At 36.8% G+C, this 27,576-nt stretch overlaps 3 non-coding genes across 3 annotated transcripts; all 3 read right to left on the bottom strand.

Annotated features, from left to right (window-relative positions):
- Positions 1 to 10,463: 10,463 nt before the first annotated feature.
- LOC148579716 (small nucleolar RNA R71) lies at positions 10,464 to 10,571 on the bottom strand. Its single transcript, XR_015895733.1, has one exon. It is a non-coding gene; the product is annotated as a small nucleolar RNA R71 (small nucleolar RNA).
- An 8,159-nt stretch (positions 10,572 to 18,730) lies between these two features.
- Positions 18,731 to 18,838, bottom strand: LOC148579715 (small nucleolar RNA R71). The gene has a single exon (XR_015899554.1). It is a non-coding gene; the product is annotated as a small nucleolar RNA R71 (small nucleolar RNA).
- A 7,948-nt stretch (positions 18,839 to 26,786) lies between these two features.
- On the bottom strand, positions 26,787 to 26,894 carry LOC148579714 (small nucleolar RNA R71). Its single transcript, XR_015898844.1, has one exon. It is a non-coding gene; the product is annotated as a small nucleolar RNA R71 (small nucleolar RNA).
- Between the last annotated feature and the right edge of the window lie 682 nt (positions 26,895 to 27,576).

The following is a 27,576-nucleotide window of genomic DNA, read 5'->3' as shown; positions in this document are numbered from 1 at the left end:
ATTTTAATTAGATCAGAGACTACAGTTGCTAAGTCAGAGTGGCTCTGCTTAGATTTCTCTGTCTATTGCTGAGAAGATGATGGAAAAGTCTTGCTATTGCTAAACTATTTCTTCCACTATTATTGTTGTTGAAGCCTTGTTGAGGCCTCTGTTGATCCTTCCATGAGAGGTTTGGATGATTTCTCCATGAAGGAGTATAGGTGTTTCCATAGGGTTCTCCCATGTAATTCACCTCTTCCATTGCTGGGTTCTCAGGATCATAAGCTTCTTCTTCAGATGAAGCTTCTTTGGTATTGCCTGTTGCTGCTTACATTCCAGACAGACTCTGAGAAATTATATTGACTTGTTGAGTCAATATTTTGTTCTGAGCTAATATGGCATTTAGAGTATCAATCTCAAGAACTCCTTTCTTCTGATTTGTCCCATTCACAGAATTTCTTTCAGAAGTGTACATGAATTGGTTATTTGCAACCATTTCAATGAGTTCCTGAGCTTCTGCAGGCGTCTTCTTTAGATGAAGAGATCCTCCAGCAAAGCTGTCCAATGACATCTTGGACAGTTCAGATAGACCATCATAGAAAATACCTATGATGCTCCATTCTGAAAGCATGTCAGAAGGACACCTTCTGATCAATTGTTTGTATCTTTCCCAAGCTTCATAGAGGGATTCACTTTCCTTCTATCTGAAGGTTTGAACTTCCACTCTAAGCTTGCTCAATTTTTGAGGTGGAAAGAATTTTGCCAAGAAGGCATTGACTAGCTTTTCCCAAGAGTTCAGGCTTTCTTTAGGTTGTGAATCCAACCATGTTCTAGCTCTGTCTCTTATAGCAAAGGGAAAAAGCATAAGTCTATAGACCTCGGGATCAACCCCATTGGTCTTGACAGTGTCACAGATTTGCAAGAATTCAGCTAAGAATTGATGAGGATCTTCCAATGGAAGTCCATGAAACTTGCAATTTTGTTGCATTAGAGAAACTAATTGATTCTTAAGCTCAAAGTTGTTTGCTCCAATGGCAGGGATTGAGATGCTTCTCCCATAAAATTTAGGAGTAGGTGCAGTAAAGTCACCAAGCACCTTCCTTGCATTGTTGGCATTGTTGTTGTTTTCGGCTGCCATGGCTTCTTCTTGTTTGAAAAGTTCTGTTAGGTCCACTATAGAGAGTTGTACTTTAGCTTCTCTTAGCTTTCTCTTCAAGGTCCTTTCAGGTTCAGGATTAGCTTCAACAAGAATTCCTTTGTCCTTGATCCTGCTCTTATAAAAAGAGAGGAGAATAAAATATGGAATCATCTATATCACAGTATAGAGATTCCTTGAGGTGTCAGAGATAAAGAAGAATAGAAGGAGAAGGTAGGGAAGAAAGAATTCAAACTTATCAAGAGTGATAGAGTTCGAATTGTACATTGAGGAGGAGTGTTAGTCCATAAATAGAAGGATGTGGGAAGAGGGGAAGAATTTTCGAAAATAAAGTAAAAAGATTTTGAAATAATTAAGAGCAATTTTGAAAATTTGGTAAATGATTTTTGAAAACTAAGATTGGGAAAGAAATCAAGTGATTTTTGAAAAAGATTTTGAAATTAGAAATCAAAAAGATATGATTGAAACTTAATTTTGAAAAAGATGTGATTGAAAAGACATGATTGAGAAGATATGATTGAGAATCAAATTTAAAAGAAGAAAGTTTTTTTAAAATTAAAGTTTATTACTTGACCAACAAGAAATTAAAAGATATGATTCTAGAATTAAAACTTTTGATCCTTTCTTAATAGGCAAGTAACAACTTGAAATTTTTGAATTAAATCACTAATTGTAGCAAGGATTTTCGAAAATAGTAATAAATAAAAAAATTGAAAAGAAATTTATTTTGAAAAGATATGATTGAAAAGATATGATTTGAAAAAAATTTTGATTTTGAAAAATTATGAAAATTTGAAAAAGATTTGAATTAAAAACAAAATCTTCCCTCTAGTGTCCTCCTGGCATTAAACGCCCAAAATGACATCCATTTTGGCGTTTAACGCCCAAAATGCTACCTTTTTGGGTGTTTAACGCCTAGCCAGGTACCCTGGCTGGCGTTTAAACGCCAGTTTTCCTTCTTCACTGGGCATTTTGAACGCCCAGCTTTTTCTGTGTAATTCCTCTATTGAATGTTCTGTATCTTCAATTCTCTGTGTTATTGACTTGAAAAGACACAATTTTAAAATTTTTTTTGAATTTTTAATGATGAGAAACAATAAAAAATGCAACTAAGATCAAATAAACAATGCGTGCAAGACACCAAACTTAGAAGTTTGTATACTAAGGACTATAACAATTTGAAAATGCATGTAAGAAACAACAAAAGACACAAAATAAGAGAAATTAAAGATCAGAGCACTGAAATCATCAAGAACAACTTGAGGATCAATGAAGAACATAATGCATATATTCGAAAAATGCAAGAAGAATGAAGACATGCAATTGACACCAAACTTAAAAATTGACACTTGACTCAAACAAGAAACACAAAATATTTTTGGTTTTTATGATTTTATAAATTTTTTTTTTATTTTTCAAAAATTATATGGAAAAAGAGAAAAAGGACTTCAAAATTCTTAATGAGAATTCCAGAAATCATGCAATGTTAGTCTAAAACTCCAGTCCAGGAATTAGACATGGCTTACTTGCCAGCCAAGCTTTCAGTGAAAGCTTCGGTCCAAAATACTAGACATGGCCAATGGCCAGCCAAGCTTTAGCAAATCATTATGTTCACCAGCAAGATTGATAGAAATAAACAAGCCCTTGTGATGATAAGTTGAAACCTCGGTCCAAAAGATTAGACATGGCTTCTCAGCCAGCCATACTTCAACAAATCATCATGAAACTCTAGAATTCATTCTTAAAAACTCTGAAGAACAAAATAGAAATAAAAAATATTTTTTTTGAGATTTTTCGAAAAATTGAAAAGTAATAAGCTTAAACATAAAATAAAATTACCTAATCTAAGCAACAAGATGAACCGTCAGTTGTCCAAACTCGAACAATCCCCGGCAACGGCGCCAAAAACTTTGTGTTGTTGCCAGACCAAAAACTTGGCACTGTTGTTGCCGGAAACAAATGCGAAATTGTTGTTCGTTCCTTCCCCGACAACTGCGCCAAAAACTTGGTGCACGAAATTGTGATCATCAATGGCGCCAACATCATGATACGCACAATTGTAATCTCAACTCTGTCACAACTATGCACAACTAACCAGCAAGTGCACTGGGTCGTCCAAGTAATAAACCCTACGTGAGTAAGGGTCGATCCCACGGAGATTGTCGGCTTGAAGCAAGCTATGGTCATCTTGTAAATCTCAGTCAGGCGGATTCAAATGGTTATGGAGAATTGATAATTAAAATAAGAATAAAACATAAAATAGGATAGAGATACTTATGTAATTCATTGGTGAGAATTTCAGATAAGCGTATGAAGTTGATTTGTTCCTTCTGAACCTCTGCATTCCTATTGCCTTCTTCCAATCATTCATACTCCTTTCCATGGAAAGCTGTATGTTGGGTTTCACCGTTGTCAATGGCTACCTGCCGTCCTCTCAGTGAAAATGTTCCAAATGCGCTGTCACCGCACGGCTAATCAGCTGTTGGTTCTCGATCATGTTGGAATAGAATCCATTGATCCTTTTGCGTCTGTCACTACGCCCAACACTCGCGAGTTTGAAGCTCGTCATAGTCATCCCTTCCCAAATCCTACTCAGAATACCACAGACAAGGTTTAGACTTTCCGGATCTCAGGAATGGCCGCCAATTGATTCTAGCCTATACCACGAAGGTTCTAATCTTATATTAGAAACCCAAGAGATACACATTCAAGCTTGTTTGCATGTAGAACGGAAGTGGTTGTCAGGCACGCGTTCATAGGTGAGAATGGTGATGAGTGTCACGGATCATCACATTCATCAGGTTGAAGAACGAGTGTATATCTTAGAGAAGAAGTAGGTGTAAATTGAATAGAAAAACAATAGTACTTTGCATTAATTCATGAGGAACAACAGAGCTCCACACCTTAATCTATGGTGTGTAGAAACTCTACCGTTGAAAATAAATAAGAACAAAAAGTCTAGGCTCGGCCGAATGACCAGCCTCCCAAAGCGTGAACATACAAGTTCCAAGATGAAAAGTATGATCCAGTGTCCAAAATACAATAGCAAAAGGTCCTATTTGTAGAAAACTAGTAACCTAGGGTTTACAGAAGTGTGTAAATGATGCAGAATCCACTTCCGGGCGCACTTGGTGTGTGCTTGGGCTGAGCATTGAAGCTTTCACGTGTAGAGACTTTTTTTGGAGTTAAACGCCAGCTTTTGTGCCAGTTTGGGCATTTAACTCCAACTTTTATGCCAGTTCCGGCGTTTTGATGCCAGAATTTCTATGCTGACTTGGAACGCCAGTTTGGGCCATCAAATCTCGGGCAAAGTATGGACTATTATATAATGCGGGAAAGCCCAGGATGTCTACTTTCCAACGCAATTAAGAGCACGCCAATTGGGCTTCTGTAGCTCTAGAAAATCCACTTCGAGTGCAGGGAAGTCAGAATCCAACAGCATCTGCAGTCCTTTTTCAGCCTCTGAATCAGATTTTTGCTCAGGTCCCTCAATTTTAGCCAGAAAATACCTGAAATCACAGAAAAACACACAAACTCATAGTAAAGTCCAGAAATGTGATTTTTATTTAAAAACTAATAAAAATATAATAAAAAATAACTAAAATATACTAAAAACATACTAAAAATAATTCCAAAAAGCGTATAAATTATCCGCTCATCAAGCAGCAACCACCATGACTGAGGTGGTTGAGTTTCATTATCCCTTGCCATATCTTATCTTCTGTTCTTCCAGTATTTTTAGCTTAATTCTTGTTTTCTATTCTAGATTTTGCATGATCACTAGTAGGATTTCCTTGCTTTCTAGTTTAGTCACTTATTTTGTTTTTCTGTTTATTCTGAAAGATGTCTCATTTATTGCTCACTGAGCTTAAAGAAAAATCAAAAGAAAAAGAAGTAGTAAAATGCATGAAATTTGAGTAATATATTATGAGTTATTCTAGTTTCTTTGATGTGGTGACATTATCTTTATTTCTGAATGTATGAACTAAACAGTGCATATCTGATATTGGAGTTTAATATATTGGTTCTTGAGGAACAGGAACATAGAGAAGTATTATTGATTCTCTGAAATAAAAAAAGATTTATTCTTGAAGCAAAACAAATAGTAAAAAGAAATAAAAATAAAAATCAAAGAAAAAGGTTTAAAGCTTTGAGTATCAATGGTTAGGAGGGTCAAAACTGATCTAAAGCTCAAAAGAGTGGTTTCCCTAACTACAAGAAAACATGTTTTTGCTACACTTTTAAAGCGTGGCGAAAAGCTGAAAAAAGTGTAGCGGTAGCTTTTTGCCACGCTTTTTGAGCTATTGGGACGCTTTTGAAAGGGTCACACTTGTAAGGGTGTCGGTTGCTTTATCGCCATGATTTTTGTGACCTATCGCCACGCTATTTTTCGCCACGCTTTTATGTGCCAGCTATAGCTACGCTTTTAAACCGTGCCAATATCAAGATATGGCTATGCTTTTAAAAGTGTGCCAATATCCAAACATATGGCTACGCTTTTAAAGTGTGCCAATAAGGGGACATAAGGCTACGCTTTAATAGCGTGCCAATAGCGTGAGATACAGCTACGCTTTCAAAGCGTGACTGTTGATGCCTACTATACATTATGGCCACGCTTTAAAAGCGTGCCAATAGGGGGGATACGGCTACGCTTTCAAAGTGTGCCAATAGGGAGACATACGGTTACGCTTGTAAAGCGTGGCTATTGATTGCTACTGTACAATATAGCCACTCTTTTAAAGCGTGGCTATAAGTTAGTTCAATAACCTATTAGAACTCTTTAATAAATAAACATTACAAAATCATATATAATTTTAAAATATAAAGGATGACTACTAATTTTAAATTAACTGATCCTTGCTTTATAAACTTGATGCAAAAAAAAAGTGTTTGATAACATAATATACTCTAACAACATACCAAAAATCAAAGTCATGACAATTCCATTAGCAATTCCTTAATACATGAATTACAATTCCAACATAGATTACATTATCTACTTCCCGTACACTTAATTACAAAATATGAAACTTCATGATTACTGATCATCCATTTTGAGCAAAATTGTTTTTACCACTGCTCTGCATAATTTTAAATATTGTTGTGCGTTAGTGCATCTTATATCAAACCAAAAAATGAGAACGTATATATTACACATTAGCAATGTTAGTAGCTAGTATGACGCCAAGTGCAATAGTAGGCACATTGATGAGCGGGTAATTTATACGCTTTTTGGCATTGTTTTTAGTATGTTTTTAGTAGGATCTAGTTACTTTTAGGGATGTTTTTATTAGTTTTTATGCTAAATTCACATTTCTGGACTTTACTATGAGTTTGTGTATTTTTCTGTGATTTCAGATATTTTCTGGCTGAAATTGAGGGACTTCAGCAAAAATCAGATTCAGAGGTTGAAGAAGGACTACTGATGCTGTTGGATTCTGACCTCCCTGTACTCAAAGTGGATTTTCTGGAGCTATAGAACTCAAAATGGCGCGCTTTCAATTGTGTTGGAAAGTAGACATCTAGGGATTTCCAGAAATATATAATAGTCCATACTTTGGCCAAGTGTAGACGACATAAAAGGGCGTTGAACGCCAGTTCTATGCTGCTGTCTCGAGTTAAACGCCAGAAACACGTCACAAACCAGAGTTGAACGCCAGAAACACTTTACAACCTAGCGTTCAACTCCAGAAAGAGCCTCTGCACGTGTAACATTCAAGCTCAGCCCAAGCACACAACAAGTGGGCCCCGGAAGTGGATTTATGCATCAATTACTTACTTCTGTAAACCCTAGTAACTAGTTTAGTATAAATAGGACATTTTACTATTGTATTAGACATCTTATGATTTTTAGTTCATCTTAGGATCATAGTGATCACGTTTTGGGGGCTGGCCTCTCGGCCATGCCTGAACCTTTCACTTATGTATTCTCAACGGTAGAGTTTCTACACTCCATAGATTAAGGTGTGGAGCTCTGCTGTTCCTCAAAGATTAATGCAAAGTACTACTATTTTTCTATTCAACTCAACTTATTCCGCTTCTAAGATATTCATTCACACTTCAATATGAATATGATGAACGTGACAATCATCATCATTCCCCCACGAACGCGTGCCTGACAACCACTTCCATTCCACCTTAGATTGAATGATTATCTCTTGGATCTCTTAATCAGAATCTTCGTGGTATAAGCTAGATTGATGGCGGCATTCATGAGAATCCGAAAAGTCTAAACCTTGTCTGTGGTATTCTGAGTAGGATTCTGGGATTGAATGACTGTGATGAACTTCAAACTCGCGAGTGCTGGGCGTAGTGACAGACGCAAAAGGAGGGTGAATCCTATTCCAGTATGATCGAGAACCTCAGATGATTAGCCGTGCTGTGACAGAGCATTTGGACCATTTTCACAAGAGGATAGGATGCAGCCATTGACCAAGGTGATGCCTCCAGACGATTAGCCATACAGTGACAGCGCATCGGACCATTTTCCAGAGAGGATGAAAAGTAGCCATTGACAATGGTGATGTCCTTACATAAAGCCAGCCATAGAAAGGAGTAGGACTGATTGGATGAAGGCAGTAGGAAGGCAGAAGTTGAGAGGGACGAAAGCATCTCTATACGTTTATCTGAAATTCTCACCAATGATATACATAAGTGTTTCTATCTTTATTTTCTATTTATTTATTAGTTATTTTCGAAAACTCCATGACTATTTTATATCCGCCTGACTGAGATTTACAAGGTGACCATAGCTTGCTTCATACCAACAATCTCCGTGGGATCGCCCCTTACTCACGTAAGGTTTATTACTTGGACGACCCAGTGCACTTGCTGGTTAGTTGTATCGAAGTTGTGAATGAAAAACAATTTATTAAGACGTGTGTACAAGTTTTTGACGTCGTTGCCTGAGATCACAATTTCGTGCACCAAGTTTTTGGCGCCGTTGTCGGGGATTGTTCGAGTTTGGACAACTGACGGTTCATCTTGTTGCTTAGATTAGGTAATTTTCTTCTTATTTTCAAAAAGTTTTCAGAAAAAATTTTCAAAAATCTTTCAAAAATTTTCTCCTTTGTTTTCGAAAAAAATTTTAAAATAAATGTTTTCAAAAATATATTTTTCTTTAGAATTTTTAAGAATGAATTCTAGAGTTTCATGAAAAATGTTAGAGCCTGGCTGGCTGTAAAGCCATGTCTAATTCTTTTGGATAGGGCCTTCCAACCATCAGCATAGAGGCAAGTTAATTTGATAAGTAATGAGCAGTATGTTCTGATGTTACAAGCTAAAGCTTGGCTGGCTATTAAGCCATACCTAACCCTCAGATTGGATCTTTAGAATAAGAGTACGATTCTTGGAATTCATATTAAAATTTTTGGAATCCTTATTTTTCTTTTTCTCAAATAATTTTCGAAAAAAAAATCCAAAAAAATCATAAAATCATAAAAATCAAAAATATTTTGTGTTTCATGTTTGAGTCTTGAGTCAATTTTTAAGTTTGGTGTCAATTGCATACTCATCTTGCATTTTTCGAAAATTGCATTCATTCATAGTGTTCTTCATGATCTTCAAGTTGTTCTTGGTAAATCTTTTTGTTTGATCTTTGCATTTTCATGTTTTGTGTTGTATGGTGTTTTTCATATGCATTCTTGAATTCTTAGTGTCTAAGCATTAAAGATTTCTAAGTTTGGTGTCTTGCATGTTTTCTTTGCATATAAAATTTTCAAAAATATGTTCTTGATGTTCATCATGATCTTCAAAGTGTTCTTGGTGTTCATCTTGACATTCATAGCATTCTTGCATGCATTCATTGTTTTGATCCAAAATTTTCATGCATTGCATCATTTTCATGTTTTTCTCTTTCATCATAAAAAATTCAAAAATCAAAAAAATATCTTTCCCTTTTTCACTCATAAATTTCGAAAATTTGAGTTGACTTTTTCAAAACTTTTTAAAACTTAGTTGTTTCTTATGAGTCAAATCAAATTTTCAATTTAAAAATCTTATCTTTTTCAAAATCTTTTTCAAAAAATCAAATCTTTTTCATTTTTCTTATTTATTTTCGAAAATTATAAAAATATTTTTCAAAAATCTTTTTCTTATCTTTATCTCCTAATTTTCGAAAATAACATCATCAATTAGTGTTTTGATTCAAACTTTAAGTTCTAGAATCATATCTTGTGATTTCTTGTAAATCAAGTCATTAATTGTGATTTTAAAAATCAAATCTTTTCCAAAACTACTTTCAATCATATCTTTTCAAAAATATCTTTTTATCTTATCTTTTTCAAAATCATATCTTTTTCAAAAAATTCGATTTTAAAATATCTTTTCTAACTTCCTATCTTCTTATCTTTTCAAAAATTGATTTTCAAAATTTGTTTCAACTAACTAACTAACTTTTTGTTTGTTTCTTATCTTTTTCAAAACTACCTAACTAACTCTCTCTCTCTAATTTTCGAAAATATCTCCCTCTTTTTCAAAAATTCTTTTTAATTAACCAATTATTTTAATTTTTGATTTTAATTTTCGAAAATTACTAACCTTTTTCAAAAATAATTTTCGAAAATCACTAACTCTTTTTCAAAAATAATTTTCGAAAATTCTCTCTCTCTCATCTCCTTCTATTTATTTATTTATTTACTAACATCTCTTCCTCACTCACCAAAAATCCGAACTCTTTCTCTCTCTCTGAGTTCAGATTTTCTCTTCTTCTTTTCTTCTACTCACATAAGGGAACCTCTATACTTGGGTAAAAAGGATCCCTATTATTATTATTTTTCTGTTCCCTCTTTTTCATATGAGCAGGAGCAAGGACAAGAATATTCTTGTTGAAGCAGATCCAGAACCTGAAAGGACTCTGAAGAGGAAACTAAGAGAAGCTAAATTACAACAACCCAGCAAGCACCTTTTAGAAATTTTCGAACAAGAAGAGGAGATGGCAGCCGAAAATAATAATAATGTAAGGAGAATGCTTGGTGACTTCACTGCACCTAATTTCAATTTACATGGAAGAAGCATCTCAATTCCTACCATTGGAGCAAACAATTTTGAGCTGAAACCTCAATTAGTTTCTCTGATACAGCAAAACTACAAGTTTCATGGACTTTCATCTGAAGATCCTTTTCAGTTCTTAACTGAATTCTTGCAGATCTGTGATACTGTTAAGACTAATGGAGTAGATCCTGAAGTCTACAGGCTCATGCTTTTCCCCTTTGCTGTAAGAGACAGAGCTAGAGTGTGGTTGGACTCTCAACCCAAAGATAGCCTGAACTCTTGGGATAAGCTGGTCACGGCTTTCTTAGCCAAGTTCTTTCCTCCTCAAAAGCTTAGTAAGCTTAGAGTGGATGTTCAAACCTTCAGACAGAAAGAAGGTGAATCCCTCTATGAAGCTTGGGAGAGATACAAGCAACTGACCAAAAAGTGTCCTTCTGACATGCTTTCAGAATGGACCATCCTGGATATATTCTATGATGGTCTGTCTGAATTAGCTAAAATGTCATTGGATACTTCTGCAGGTGGATCCATTTACCTAAAGAAAACACCTGCAGAAGCTCAAGAACTCATTGACATGGTTGCTAATAACCAGTTCATGTACACTTCTGAGAGGAATCCTATGAGCAATGGGACGCCTCAGAAGAAGGGAGTTCTTGAAATTGATACTCTGAATGTCATATTGGCTCAGAACAAAATATTGACTCAGCAAGTCAATATGATTTCTCAGAGTCTAAATGGAATGCAAGCTGCATCCAACAGTACTCAAGAGGCGCCTTCTGAAGAAGAGGCCTATGATCCTGAAAACCCTGCAATAGCAGAGGTGGATTACATGGGTGAACCATATGGAAACACCTATAATCCCTCATGGAGAAATCACCCAAATCTCTCATGGAAGGATCAACAAAAGCCTCAACAAGGCTTTAATAATGGTGGAAGAAACAGGTTTAGCAATAGCAAGCCTTTTCCATCATCCACTCAGCAACAGACAGAGAACTCTGAACAAAATACTTCTAATTTAGCAAACTTAGTCTCTGATCTATCTAAGGCCACTGTGAGTTTCATGAATGAAACAAGGTCCTCCATTAGAAATTTGGAAGCACAAGTGGGCCAGCTGAGTAAAAGAGTCACTGAAATCCCTCGTAGTACTCTCCCAAGCAATACAGAAGAAAATCCAAAAGGAGAGTGCAAGGCCAGTGAAATGACCATCATGGCCGAATCCAAGGAAGAAGGGGAGGACGTAAATCCCAAGGAGGAAGACCTCCTGGGGCGTCCAGTGATCAATAAGGAGTTTCTCTTTGAGGAACCAAAGGAATCTGAGGCTCATCTAGAGACCATAGAGATTCCATTAAACCTCCTTACGCCATTCATGAGCTCTGATGAGTATTCCTCTTCTGAAGAAAATGAGGATGTTACTAAGGAGCAAGTTACCAAGTACCTTGGTGCAATCATGAAGCTGAATGCCAAATTATTTGGTATTGAGACTTGGGAAGATGAACCTCCCTTGTTCACCAATGAACTGAGTGATCTGGATCAACTGACATTGCCTCGGAAGAAACAGGATCCTGGAAAGTTCTTAATACCTTTTACCATAGGCACCATGATCTTTGAAAAGGCTCTGTGTGACCTTGGTTCAGGGATAAACCTCATGCCCTTCTCTGTAATAGAGAAACTATGAATCTTTGGGGTGCAGGCTACTAAAATCTCATTAGAGATGGCAGACAATTCAAGAAAATAGGCTTATGGATAAGTAGAGGACGTGTTAGTAAAGGTTGAAGGCCTTTACATCCCTGCTGATTTCATAGTCCTAGATACTGGGAAGGATGAGGATGAATCCATCATCCTTGGAAGACCCTTCCTAGCCATAGCAAGAGCTGTGATTGATGTTGACAGAGGCAAACTAGTCCTTCAATTGAATGAGGACTCCCTTGAGTTTAAAACTCAAGGTCATCCTTCTGTAAACATGGAAAAGAGGCACAGTAAGCTTCTCTCAAAACAGAGTCAACCAGAGCCCCCCACAGTCAAACTCTAAGTTTGGTGTTGGGAGGCCACAACCAAACTCTAAGTTTGGTGTTGAACTCCCATATCCAAACTCTAAGTTTGGTGTTGGGGAGTCTCAACAATGCTCTGAACATCTGTGAGGCTCCATGAGAGCCCACTGTCAAGCTATTGACATTAAAGAAGCGCTTGTTGGGAGGCAACTCAATTTTTATTTATCTAATTTTAATTTATTTTTCTTGTTATTTCATGTTTTATTAGGTTCATGATCATGTGGAGTCACAAAATAAATATAAAAATTGAAAACAGAATCAAAAACAGCAGAAGAAAAATCACACCCTGGAAGAGGATCTCACTGGCGTTTAAACGCCAGTAAGGAGCATCTGTCTGGCGTTCAACACCAGAACAGAGCATGTTTCTGGCGTTGAACACCAAAAAAAAGCAGCATCCTAGCATTCAGACGCCAGAAATGCACAGTGAAGAAGAGCTGGCGCTGAACGCCAGAAACAAGCATCTGGCTGGCGTTCAACGCCAGAAATATGCTGCATCTGGGCGCTGAACGCCCAGAACAAGCATCAATTCGGCGTTTAAACGCCAGAATTGTATGCAAAGGTGTTTTACATGCCTAATGGGTGCAGGGATGTAAATCCTTGACACCTCAGGATCTGTGGACACCACAGGATCATCTCAGGATCTGTGAATCTCACAGGATCCCAACCCACCTCACCCTCTCTCTCTCCATTCATGGTCATCCCTTCTGTTTTCCATTCACCACTCACATCCATACACATATCCCTCCATCTCCTCCATACTTTCTTCTTCTTCTTCTTCTATTCTTTCTTCTTTTGCTCGAGGGCGAGCAACGTTCTAAGTTTGGTGTGGTAAAAGCATAAGCTTTTTGTTTTTCCATTACCATTAATGGCACCTAAGGCCAGAGAAACCTCAAGAAAGAGAAAAGGGAAGGCAATTGCTTCCACTTCTGAGCCATGGAAGATGGAAAGATCCATCTCACAGGCCCATCACTTAGAAAAGGATGGAGCAAACAAGAGAGCCTATTCATGGAGCTCAAGAAACACATGAGGAAGCTCACCATCAAGAGATCCCTGAGATACCTCAAGGGATGCACTTTCCTCCACAGAATTTTTGGGAGCAAATTAACACCTCCCTAGGAGAATTAAGTTCCAACATGGGACAATTAAGGGTGGAACATCAAGAGCACTCCATCATCCTTCATAAAATTAGAGAGGATCAAAAAGCAATGAGGGAGGAGCAACAAAGAGAAGGAAGAGACATAGAAGGGCTCAAGGACATCATTGGTTCCTCAAGAAGGAAACGCCACCATCACTAAGGTGGATTCATTCATTGTTCTTACATTTCTCTGTTTTTTGTTTTCTTTATGTTAAGTGCTTATCCATGTTTGTGTCTTATTACATGATCATTAGTCTTTAGTAACTTTGTCTTAAAGTTATGAATGTCCTATGAATCCATCACCTCTCTTAAATGAAAACTATTTTAATTCAAAAGAACAAGAAGTACATGAGTTTCGAATTTATCCTTGAACTTAGTTTAATTATATTGATGTGGTGACAATGCTTCTTGTTTTCTGAATGAATGCCTGAACAGTGCATATGTCTTTTGAAGTTGTTGTTTTAGAATGTTAAATATGTTGACTCTTGAAAGAATGATGACAAGGAGACATGTTATTTGATAATCTAAAAAATCATAAAAATGATTCTTGAAGCAAGAAAAAGCAGCAAAGAACAAAGCTTGCAGAAAAAAAAAAGAGAGAAAAAGCAAGCAGAAAAAGCCAAAAGCTCTTAAAACCAAGAGGCAAGAGCAAAAATCCAATAGCCCTTAAAACCAAAAGGCAAAGGTAATAAAAAGGATCCCAAGGCTTTAAGCATCAGTGGATAGGAGGGCCTAAAGGAATAAAATCATGGCCTAAGCGGCTAAACCAAGTTGTCCCTAAACATGTGCTTGTGGCGTGAAGGTGTCAAGTGAAAACTTGAGACTGAGCGGTTAAAGTCAAGGTCCAAAGCAAAAGAAGAGTGTGCTTAAGAACCTTGGACACTTCTAATTGGGGACTTTAGCAAAGCTGAGTCACAATCTGAAAAGGTTCACCCAGTTATGTGTCTGTGGCATTTATGTATCCGGTGGTAATACTGGAAAACAAAGTGCTTAGGGCCACGGCCAAGACTCATAAAGTAGCTGTGTTCAAGAATCAACATACTGAACTAGGAGAATCAATAACACTATCTGAATTCTGAGTTCCTATAGATGCCAATCATTCTGAACCTCAATGGATAAAGTGAGATGCCAAAACTATTCAAGAGGCAAAAAGCTACAAGTCCCGCTCATCTGATTGGAGCTATGTTTCATTGATAGTTTGGAATTTATAGTATATTCTCTTCTTTTTATCCTATTTTATTTTCAGTTGCTTGGGGACAAGCAACAATTTAAGTTTGGTGTTGTGATGAGCGGATAATTTATACGCTTTTTGGCATTGTTTTTAGTATATTTTTAGTAGGATCTAGTTACTTTTAGGGATGTTTTTATTATTTTTTATGCTAAATTCACATTTCTGGACTTCACTATGAGTTTGTGTGTTTTTCTGTGATTTCAGGTATTTTCGGGCTGAAATTGAGGGACTTGAGCAAAAATCATATTCAGAGGTTGCAGAAGGACTGCTGATGTTGTTGGATTCTGACCTCCCTGCACTCAAAGTGGATTTTCTGGAGCTACATAACTCAAAATGGCGCGCTTTCAATTGTGTTGGAAATTAGACATCCAGGGCTTTCCAGAAATATATAATAGTCCATACTTTGGCCAAGTGTAGATGACGTAAAAGGGCATTGAACGCCAGTTCTACGCTGCTGTCTGGAGTTAAACGCCAGAAATACGTCACAAACCAGAGTTGAACGCCAAAAATACGTTACAACCTGGCGTTCAACTCCAGAAAGAGCCTCTGCACGTGTAACATTCAAGCTCAGCCCAAGCACACACCAAGTGGGCCCTAGAAGTGGATTTATGCATCAATTACTTACTTCTGTAAACCCTAGTAACTAGTTTAGTATAAATAGGACTTTTTACTATTGTATTAGACATCTTATGATTTTTAGTTCATCTTAGGATCATAGTGATCACGTTTTGGGGGCTGGCCTCTTGGCCATGCCTGAACCTTTCACTTATGTACTCTCAACGGTAGAGTTTCTACACTCCATAGATTAAGGTGTGGAGCTCTGCTGTTCCTCAAAGATTAATGCAAAGTACTACTGTTTTTCTATTCAACTCAGCTTATTCCGATTCTAAGATATTCATTCGCACTTCAATATGAATATGATGAACGTGACAATCATCATCATTCCCCCACGAACGCGTGCCTGACAACCACTTCTGTTCCACCTTAGATTGAATGATTATCTCTTGGATCTCTTAATTAGAATCTTTGTGGTATAAGCTAGATTGATGGCGGCATTCATGAGAATTCGGAAAGTCTAAACCTTGTCTGTGGTATTCTGAGTAGGATTCCGGGATTGAATGACTGTGACGAACTTCAAACTCGCGAGTGCTGGGCGTAGTGACAGACGCAAAAGGAGGGTGAATCCTATTCCAGTATGATCGAGAACCTCATATGATTAGCCGTGCTGTGACAGAGCATTTGGACCATTTTCACAAGAGGATAGGATGCAGCCATCGACCACGGTGATGCCTCCAGACGATTAGCCATGCAGTGACAGCGCATCGGACCATTTTCCAGAGAGGATGAAAAGTAGCCATTGACAATGGTGATGTCCTTACATAAAGCCAGCCATAGAAAGGAGTAGGACTGATTGGATGAAGACAGCAGGAAAGCAGAAGTTCAGAGGGACGAAAGCATCTCTATACGTTTATCTGAAATTCTCACCAATGATATACATAAGTGTTTCTATCTTTATTTTCTATTTATTTATTAGTTATTTTCGAAAACTCCATGACTATTTTATATCCGCCTGACTGAGATTTACAAGGTGACCATAGCTTGCTTCATACCAACAATCTCCGTGGGATCGACCCTTACTCACGTAAGGTTTATTACTTGGACGACCCAGTGCACTTGCTGGTTAGTTGTATCGAAGTTGTGAATGAAAAACAATTTATTAAGACGTGCGTACAAGTTTTTGACGCCGTTGCCTGAGATCACAATTTCGTGCACTAAGTTTTTGGCGCCGTTATCGGGGATTGTTCGAGTTTGGACAACTAACGGTTCATCTTGTTGCTTAGATTGGGTAATTTTCTTCTTATTTTCAAAAAGTTTTCAAAAAAATTTTTCAAAAATCTTTCAAAAATTTTCTCCTTTGTTTTCGAAAAAAATTTTAAAATAAATGTTTTCAAAAATATATTTTTCTTCAGAATTTTTAAGAATAAATTCTAGAGTTTCATGAAAAATGTTGGAGCCTGGCTGGCTGTAAAGCCATGTCTAATTCTTTTGGATAGGGCTTCCAACCATCAGCATAGAGGCAAGTTAATTTGATAAGTAATGAGCAGTATGTTCTGATGTTACAAGCTAAAGCTTGGCTGGCTATTAAGCCATGCCTAACCCTCAGATTAGAGCTTTAGAATAAGAGTACGTTTCCTGGAATTCATATTAAAATTTTTGGAATCCTTATTTTTTTTTCTCAAATAATTTTCGAAAAAAAATCCAAAAAAATCATAAAATCATAAAAATCAAAAATATTTTGTGTTTCTTGTTTGAGTCTTGAGTCAATTTTTAAGTTTGGTGTCAATTACATACTCATCTTGCATTTTTCGAAAACTGCATTCATTCATAGTGTTCTTCATGATCTTCAAGTTGTTCTTGGTAAATCTTCTTGTTTGATCTTTGCATTTTCATGTTTTGTGTTGTATGGTGTTTTTCATATGCATTCTTGAATTCTTAGTGTCTAAGCATTAAAAATTTCTAAGTTTGGTGTCTTGCATATTTTCTTTGCATATAAAATTTCCAAAAATATGTTCTTGATGTTCATCATGATCTTCAAAGTGTTCTTGGTGTTCATCTTGACATTCATAGCATTCTTGCAGGCATTCATTGTTTTGATCCAAAATTTTCATGCATTGCATCATTTTCATGTTTTTCTCTTTCATCATAAAAAATTCAAAAATCAAAAAAATATCTTTCCCTTTTTCACTCATAAATTTCAAAAATTTGAGTTGACTTTTTCAAAACTTTTTAAAACTTAGTTGTTTCTTATGAGTCAAATCAAATTTTCAATTTAAAAATCTTATCTTTTTCAAAATCTTTTTCAAAAAATCAAATCTTTTTCATTTTTCTTATTTATTTTCGAAAATTATAAAAATATTTTTCAAAAATCTTTTTCTTATCTTTATCTCCTAATTTTCGAAAATAACATCATCAATTAGTGTTTTGATTCAAAAATTTCAAGTTTGTTACTTAATTGTTAAGAAAGATTCAAACTTTAAGTTCTAGAATCATATCTTGTGATTTCTTGTGAATCAAGTCATTAATTGTGATTTTAAAAATCAAATCTTTTCCAAAACTACTTTCAATCATATCTTTTCAAAATCATATCTTTTTCAAAAATTTGATTTTAAAATATCTTTTCTAACTTCCTATCTTCTTATCTTTTCAAAAATTGATTTTCAAAATTTGTTTCAACTAACTAACTAACTTTTTGTTTGTTTCTTATCTTTTTCAAAACTACCTAACTAACTCTCTCTCTCTCTAATTTTCGAAATATCTCCCTCTTTTTCAAAAATTCTTTTTAATTAATTAATTATTTTAATTTTTTATTTTAATTTTCGAAAATTACTAACCTTTTTCAAAAATAATTTTCGAAAATCACTAACTCTTTTTCAAAAATAATTTTCGAAAATTCTCTCTCTCTCTCTCTCATCTCCTTCTATTTATTTATTTATTTACTAACATCTCTTCCTCACTCACCAAAAATCCGAACTCTCTCTCGCTCTCTCTGAGTTCAGATTTTCTCTTCTTCTTTTCTTCTACTCACATAAGGGAACCTCTATACTTGGGTAAAAAGGATCCCTATTATTATTATTTTTTTGTTCCCTCTTTTTCATATGAGCAGGAGCAAGGACAAGAATATTCTAGTTGAAGCAGATCCAGAACCTGAAAGGACTCTGAAGAGGAAACTAAGAGAAGCTAAATTACAACAACCCAGCAAGCACCTTTCAGAAATTTTCAAACAAGAAGAGGAGATGGCAGCCGAAAATAATAATAATGCAAGGAGAATGCTTGGTGACTTCACTGCACCTAATTTCAATTTACATGGAAGAAGCATCTCAATTCCTGCCATTGGAGCAAACAATTTTGAGCTGAAACCTCAATTAGTTTCTCTGATACAGCAAAACTGCAAGTTTCATGGACTTCCATCTGAAGATCCTTTTCAGTTCTTAACTGAATTCTTGCAGATCTGTGATACTGTTAAGACTAATGGAGTAGATCCTGAAGTCTACAGGCTCATGCTTTTCCCCTTTGCTGTAAGAGACAGAGCTAGAGTGTGGTTGGACTCTCAACCCAAAGATAGCCTGAACTCTTGGGATAAGCTGGTCACGACTTTCTTAGCCAAGTTCTTTCCTCCTCAAAAGCTTAGTAAGCTTAGAGTGGATATTCAAACCTTCAGACAGAAAGAAGGTGAATCCCTCTATGAAGCTTGGGAGAGATACAAGCAACTGACCAAAAAGTGTCCTTTTGACATGCTTTCAGAATGGACCATCCTAGATATATTCTATGATGGTCTGTCTGAATTAGCTAAAATGTCATTGGATACTTCTGCAGGTGGATCCATTCACCTAAAGAAAACACCTGCAGAAGCTCAAGAACTCATTGACATGGTTGCTAATAACCAGTTCATGTACACTTCTGAGAGGAATCCTGTGAGCAATGGGACGCCTCGGAAGAAGGGAGTTCTTGAAATTGATACTCTGAATGCCATATTGGCTCAGAATAAAATATTGACTCAGCAAGTCAATATGATTTCTCAGAGTCTGAATAGAATGCAAGATGCATCCAACAGTACTCAAGAGGCGCCTTCTGAAGAAGAGGCCTATGATCCCGAAAACCCTGCAATAGTAGAGGTGAATTACATGGGTGAACCATATGGAAACACCTATAATTCCTCATGAAGAAATCACCCAAATCTCTCATGGAAGGATCAACAAAAGCCTCAACAAGGCTTTAATAATGGTGGAAGAAACAGGTTTAGCAATAGCAAGCCTTTTCCATCATCCACTCAGCAACAGACAGAGAACTCTGAACAAAATACTTCTAATTTAGCAAACTTAGTCTCTGATCTATCTAAGGCCACTGTGAGTTTCATGAATGAAACAAGGTCCTCCATTAGAAATTTGGAAGCACAAGTGGGCTAGCTGAGTAAAAGAGTCACTGAAACCCCTCGTAGTACTCTCCCAAGCAATACAGAAGAAAATCCAAAAGGAGAGTGCAAGGCCAGTGAAATGACCATCATGGCCGAATCCAAGGAAGAAGGGGAGGACGTGAATCCCAAGGAGGAAGACCTCCTGGGGCGTCCAGTGATCAATAAGGAGTTTCCCTTTGAGGAACCAAAGGAATCTGAGGCTCATCTAGAGACCACAGAGATTCCATAAAACCTCCTTACGCCATTCATGAGCTCTGATGAGTATTCCTCTTCTGAAGAGAATGAGGATGTTACTAAGGAGCAAGTTACCAAGTACCTTGGTGCAATCATGAAGCTGAATGCCAAATTATTTGGTATTGAGACTTGGGAAGATGAACCTCCCTTGTTCACCAATGAACTGAGTGATCTGGATCAACTGACATTGCCTCAGAAGAAACAGGATCCTGGAAAGTTCTTAATACCTTGTACCTAGGGCTGGAAGTGAGCCGAGCTGAGTCGAGCTAGACCAAGCTCAAGCTCGGCTCACAAAAATTGAGCTTGGCTCACGGCTCGACTCATTAACAATCGAACTTATTTCTTAAGCTCAAGCTCGGCTCACCAAAAGCTCACGAGCTGGCTCGAGCTCACGAGCTGGCTCAAATAAGAGAAACATAGATACATAATCTATAATTTTATATCAATAAATTATAACTTATATATTTAAAAATATTTGAAAAGATCAATTTCATATATTATTTATCTATCAATAAATTATAAATTTTTTATTTATGTCCTATATTAAAATTATATGTAAAAAATAAATATAAATATTAAATAATTAAGATATATATATATATATATATATATATATATATATATATATATATATATATCGAGCCAGCTCACGAGCTAATGAGCTGAGCTTATCCAAACTCAAGCTCGGCTCATTTAATTTATGAGCTCAATTTTAGGCTCAAGTTTGGCTTACCAGCTCACGAGCTTAACTTATCGAACTGTTAACGAGTCGAGCTCGAGCTGGCTCATGAGCTGGCTAGACTCACTTCCAGCCCTACTTGTACCATAGGCACCATGATCTTTGAAAAGGCTCTGTGTGACCTTGGTTCAGGGATAAACCTCATGCCCCTCTCTGCAATAGAGAAACTGGGAATCTTTGGGGTGCAAGCTACTAAAATCTCATTAGAGATGGCAGACAATTCAAGAAAACAGGCTTATGGATAAGTAGAGGACGTGTTAGTAAAGGTTGAAGGCCTTTACATGATGATTTCATAGTCCTAGATACTGGGAAGGATGAGGATGAATCCATCATCCTTGGAAGACCCTTCCTAGCCACAGCAAGAGTTGGGATTGATGTTGACAGAGGCGAACTAGTCCTTCAATTGAATGAGGACTCCCTTGAGTTTAAAACTCAAGGTCATCCTTTTGTAAACATGGAAAAGAGGCACAGTAAGCTTCTCTCAAAATAGAGTCAACCAGAGCCCCCACAGTCAAACTCTAAGTTTGGTGTTGGGAGGCCACAACCAAACTCTAAGTTTGGTGTTGAACTCCCATATCCAAACTCTAAGTTTGGTGTTGGGGAGTCTCAACAATGCTCTGAACATCTGTGAGGCTCCATGAGAGCCCACTGTCAAGCTATTGACATTAAAGAAGTGCTTGTTGGGAGGCAACCCATCTTTTATTTATCTAATTTTAATTTATTTTTCTTGTTATTTCATGTTTTATTAGGTTCATGATCATGTGGAGTCACAAAATAAATATAAAAATTGAAAACGGAATAAAAAACAGCAGAAGAAAAATCACACCCTGGAGGAGGATCTCACTGGCGTTTAAACGCCAGTAAGGAGCATCTGTCTGGCGTTCAACGCCAGAACAGAGCATGTTTCTGGCGTTGAACGCCAGAAACAAGCAGCATCCTGGCGTTCAAATGCCAGAAATGCACAGTGAAGAAGAGTTGGCACTGAACGCCAGAAACAAGCATCTGGCTGGCGTTCAACGCCAGAAATATGCTGCATCTGGGCGCTGAACGCCCAGAACAAGCATCAATTCGGCGTTTAAACGCCAGAATTGTATGCAAAGGCATTTTACATGCCTAATGGGTGCAGGGATGTAAATCCTTGACACCTCAGGATCTGTGGACACCACAGGATCATCTCAGGATCTGTGAATCTCACAGGATCCCAACCCACCTCACCCTCTCTCTCTCCATTCATGGTCATCCCTTCTGTTTTCCATTCACCACTCACATCCATACACATATCCCTCCATCTCCTCCATACTTTCTTCTTCTTCTTCTATTCTTTCTTCTTTTGCTCGAGGGCGAGCAACATTCTAAGTTTGGTGTGGTAAAAGCATAAGCTTTTTGTTTTTCCATTACCATTAATGGCACCTAAGGCCAGAGAAACCTCAAGAAAGAGAAAAGGGAAGGCAATTGCTTCCACCTCTAAGCCATGGGAGATGGAAAGATCCATCTCACAGGCCCATCACTTAGAAAAGGATGGAGCAAACAAGAGAGCCTATTCATGGAGCTCAAGAAACACATGAGGAAGCTCACCATCAAGAGATCCCTGAGATACCTCAAGGGATGCACTTTCCTCCACAAAATTTTTGGGAGCAAATTAACACCTCCCTAGGAGAATTAAGTTCCAACATGGGACAATTAAGGGTGGAACATCAAGAGCACTCCATCATCCTTCATGAAATTAGAGAAGATCAAAAAGCAATGAGGGAGGAGCAACAAAGACAAGGAAGAGACATAGAAGAGCTCAAGGACATCATTGGTTCCTCAAGAAGGAAACGCCACCATCACTAAGGTGGATTCATTCCTTGTTCTTACATTTCTCTGTTTTTCGTTTTCTTTATGTTAAGTGCTTATCCATGTTTGTGTCTTATTACATGATCATTAGTCTTTAGTAACTTTGTCTTAAAGTTATGAATGTCCTATGAATCCATCACCTCTTTTAAATGAAAACTGTTTTAATTCAAAAGAACAAGAAGTACATGAGTTTTGAATTTATCCTTGAACTTAGTTTAATTATATTGATGTGGTGATGATGAGCGGATAATTTATACGCTTTTTGGCATTGTTTTTAGTATGTTTTTAGTATGTTTTTAGTAGGATCTAGTTACTTTTAGGGATGTTTTCATTAGTTTTTATGTTAAATTCACATTTCTGGACTTTACTATGAGTTTGTGTGTTTTTCTGTGATTTCAGGTATTTTCTGGCTGAAATTGAGGGACTTGAGCAGAAATCAGATTCAGAGGTTGAAAAAGGACTGCTGATGCTGTTGGATTCTGACCTCCCTGCACTCAAAGTGGATTTTCTGGAGCTACAGAACTCGAAATGGCACGCTTCTAATTGCGTTGGAAAGTAGACATCCAGGGCTTTCCAGAAATATATAATAGTCCATACTTTGGCCAAGAATTGACGACGTAAACTGGCGTTCAACGCCAGCTTTCTGCCCAAATCTGGCGTCCAGCGCCAGAAAAGGATCCAAAACCAGAGTTGAACGCCCAAACTGGCACAGAACTTGGCATTCAACTCCACAAATGGCCTCTGCACGTGCTACACTCAAGCTCAGCCCAAACACACACCAAGTGGGCCCCGGAAGTGGATTTATGCATCAATTACTTACTCATGTAAACCCTAGTGACTAGTTTATTATAAATAGGACCATCTTTTGATCATCTTAGGATCTTAGGATCATCTTTGAACGCATTGTTCTTAGATCAAGGGGGCTGGCCATCTCGGCCATGCCTGGACCTTCACTTATGTATTTTCATACGGTAGAGTTTCTACATTCCATAGATTAAGGTGTGGAGCTCTGCTGTTCCTCAAAGATTAATGAAAGTACTACTGTTTTCTATTCAATTCTTCTTATTTCTCTTCTAAGATATCCATTCGCACCCAAGAACGTGATGAAGGTGATGATTATGTGTGACGCTCATCATCCTTCTCCCTTATGAACGCGTGCCTGACAAACACTTCTGTTCTACATGAAATAAGCTAGAATGAGTATCTCTTAGATCTCTTAACCAGAATCTTCGTGGCGTAAGCTAGAATGATGGCGGCATTCAAGAGAATCCGGAAGGTCTAAACCTTGTCTGTGGTATTCTGAGTAGGATTCAATGATTGAATGACTGTGACGAGCTTCAAACTCGCGAGTGCTGGGCGTTAGTGACAGACGCAAAAGGAGGGTGAATCCTATTCCAGCATGACCGGGAACCGACAGATGAATAGCCGTGCCGTGACAGGGTGCGTGAGCATATTATTCACTGAGAGGAGGGGATGTAGCCACTGACAACGGTGATGCCCTTGCATAAAGCCAGCCATGGAAAGGAGTAAGACTGATTGGATGAAGATAGCAGGAAAGCAGAGGTTCAGAGGAACGAAAAGCATCTCCATTCGCTTATCTGAAATTCCTACCAATGATTTACATAAGTATCTCTATCCCTATTTTATTATATAATATTCGAAAATACCATTATCACTTTATATCTGCCTGACTGAGATTTACAAGGTGACCATAGCTTGCTTCATACCAACAATCTCCGTGGGATTCGACCCTTACTCACGTAAGGTATTACTTGGACGACCCAGTGCACTTGCTGGTTAGTTGTATCGAAGTTGTGACAATCATGAATTAAGATCAGAGCACCAAGCTTTGGAGCCATTACCAGGATTTGTTCGAGCCTGGAGATCACAATTTCGTGCACCAAGTTTTTGGCGCCGTTGCCGGGGATTGTTTGAGTTTTCGGCAAGCTTTTGGTCCGGTAACATCAGTGCCAGATTCCCTTTTGATCCGGCAACAGCACCAAGTTTTTGGCGCCGTTGCCGGGGATTGTTTGAGTTTGGACAACTGACGGTTCATCTTGTTGCTCAGATTAGGTAACTTTCTTTTCGTTCTCTTTTCAAAAATTTTTCAAAAATATTTCAAAATCTTTTCACCTGTTTTCGAAAAAAATGTTTTCAAAAATATATTTTTCTTCAGAATTTTTAAGAATGAATTCTAGTGTTTCATGATGATTTGTTGAATCCTGGCTGGCTGTAAGCCATGTCTAATCTTTTGGACTGGGGTTTCAACTTACCATCACAAAAGAAGAGATTTTCACACACTTAGTTGCTCTATACTTGAAAAGTATCCATATCTGCTGAAGCTTGGCTGGCCATTGGCCATGTCTAGTGTTTTGGACTGGAGCTTTCATTGAAAGCTTGGCTGGCTAGTGAGCCATGTCTAATTCCTGGACTGAAGCTTTAGACTAACATGGCAAGATTCCTGGAATTCATATTAAAAATTTTGGAATCCTTATTTTCTTTTTTCAAATTAATTTTCGAAAAAAAAAATTACCAAAAAAATTAGAAAATCACAAAAATAAAAAAATATTTTGTGTTTCTTGTTTGAGTCTTGAGTCATATCATAAGTTTGGTGTCACTTGCATATGCATCCTGCATTTTTTCGAAAATATCATGCATTCATAGTGTTCTTCATGATCTTCAAGTTGTTCTTGGTAAGTCTTCTTGTTTGATCTTGATGATTTTTTGTTTTGTGTCTTTTCATGTTTATCATATGCATTCTTGAATTCTTAGTGTCTAAGCATTAAAGAATTCTAAGTTTGGTGTCTTGCATATTTTCTTTGCATTAAAAATTTTTCAAAATTGTATCTTGATGTTCATCATGACATTCAAAGTGTTCTTGGTGTTCATCTTGACATTCATAGCATTCTTGCATGCATTCATTGTTTTGATCTAAAAATTTCATGCGTTGCATATTTTTCATGTTTTTCATAAAAATTTCAAAAATCAAAAAAATTATCTTTCCCTTTTTCTCTCATCAAATTCGAAAATTGAGTTGACTTTTTCAAAATTTTTAAAAATCAAGTAGTTTTTTATGAGTCAAATCAAATTTTCAATCTGAAAATCTTATCTTTTTCAAAATCTTTTTCAAAAATCAAATCTTTTTCAAAATCATTAGTTATTTTCGAAAATTTCAAAAATATTTTTCAAAAATCTTTTTCTTATTTTTATACCAAATTTTCGAAAATAACATGATCAATTAATGTTTTGATTCAAAAATTTGAAGTTTGTTACTTGCTTGTTAAGAAAGATTCAAACTTAAAGTTCTAGAATCATATCTTGTGATTTCTTATGAATCAAGTCATTAATTGAGATTTTAAAAATCAAATCTTTTTCAAAACTAACTTCAATCATATCTTTTCAAAAATATCTTCTTATCTTATCTTTTTCAAAAATATCTTTTCAAAATATCTTTTCTAACTTCCTAACTTCTTATCTTTTCAAAATTTGTTTCAACTAACTAACTAACTTTTTGTTTGTTTCTTAACTTTTTCAAAACTACCTAACTAACACTCTCTCTCTCATTTTCGAAAATATCTTTCCTCTTTTTCAAAAATTTCTTTTTTTAATTAACTAATTATTTTTATTTTTTATTTTTAATTTCAAAAATTTTCGGAAAAAAATACCAACAATTTTCAAAAACCATTTTCAAAAATCACTAACTCTTTTTCAAAATAATTTTCGAAAATTATCCCTCTCCCATCTCATTCTATTTATTCATTCATATCCTAACATCTCATCTCACATCTCTTCCATTCGTACAGTTGTGTTTCTTCCATTATATTACATTCTTTGTCTCCTTCTTTTCTTCCACTCACACAGGGATCCCTATACTGTGGTATAAAGGATCTCCATTATTATTATTATTTTTCTGTGCCCTCTTCTTTGTCATATGAGCAGGAGCAAGGATAAGAACATTCTTGTGGAAGCAGATCCAGAACCTGAAAGGACTCTAAAGAGAAAATTAAGAGAAGCTAAAATACAACAATCCAGAGATAACCTTTCAGAAATTTTCGAACAGGCAGAGGAGATGGCAGCCGAAAATAATGATAATGTAAGGAAGATGCTTGGTGACTTTACTGCACCTAATTCCAATTTACATGGAAGAAGCATCTCCATTCCTGCCATTGGAGCAAACAACTTTGAGCTGAAACCTCAGTTAGTTTCTCTGATGCAGCAGAACTGCAAGTTTCATGGACTTCCTTCTGAAGATCCTTTTCAGTTCTTAACTGAATTCTTGCAGATATGTGATACTGTTAAGACTAATGGAGTAAATCCTGAAGTCTACAGGCTCATGCTTTTCCCTTTTGCTGTAAGAGACAGAGCTAGATTATGGTTGGATTCTCAACCCAAAGACAGCCTGAACTCTTGGGATAAGCTGGTCACGGCTTTCTTAGCCAAGTACTTTCCTCCTCAAAAGCTGAGCAAGCTTAGAGCTGATGTTCAAACCTTCAGACAGAAAGAAGGTGAATCTCTCTATGAAGCTTGGGAAAGATACAAACAGTTGACCAAAAAGTGTCCTTCTGACATGCTTTCAGAATGGACCATCCTGGATATAATCTATGATGGTTTATCTGAGCTATCAAAGATATCACTGGACACTTCTGCAGGTGGATCCATTCATCTGAAGAAAACGCCTGCAGAAGCTCAAGAACTCATTGACATGGTTGCTAATAACCAGTTCATGTACACTTCTGAAAGGAATCCTGTGAGTAATGGGACGCCTATGAAGAAGGGAGTTCTTGAAGTTGATACTCTGAATGCCATATTGGCTCAGAATAAAATATTGACTCAGCAAGTCAATATGATCTCTCAGAGTCTGCATGGAATGCAAGCTGCATCCAACAGTACTCAAGAGGCTTCTCCTGAAGAAGCTTATGATCCTGAGAACCCTGCAATAGCAGAGGTAAATTACATAGGTGAACCTTATGGAAACACCTATAACTCAACATGGAGAAATCATCCAAATTTCTCATGGAAGGATCAAAAGCCCCAACAAGGCTTTAATAATGGTGGAAGAAACAGGTTTAGCAATAGCAAGCCTTTTCCATCATCCACTCAGTAACAGACAGAGAACTCTGAACAAAATGCTTTTAATTTAGCAAATCTAGTCTCTGATCTATCTAAGGCCACTGTAAGTTTCATGAATGAAACAAGGTCTTCCATTAGAAATTTGGAAGCACAAGTGGACCAGCTGAGTAAAAGGATCACTGAAA

This window comes from Arachis ipaensis, chromosome B10, assembly GCF_059453495.1.
Source record: "Arachis ipaensis isolate K30076 ecotype BB chromosome B10, ASM5945349v1, whole genome shotgun sequence".
In the NCBI taxonomy this organism is placed as follows: Eukaryota; Viridiplantae; Streptophyta; class Magnoliopsida; order Fabales; family Fabaceae; genus Arachis; species Arachis ipaensis.
Note: the sequence above shows the minus strand (reverse complement) of the source record. Positions and strands in the feature narration are given on the sequence as shown.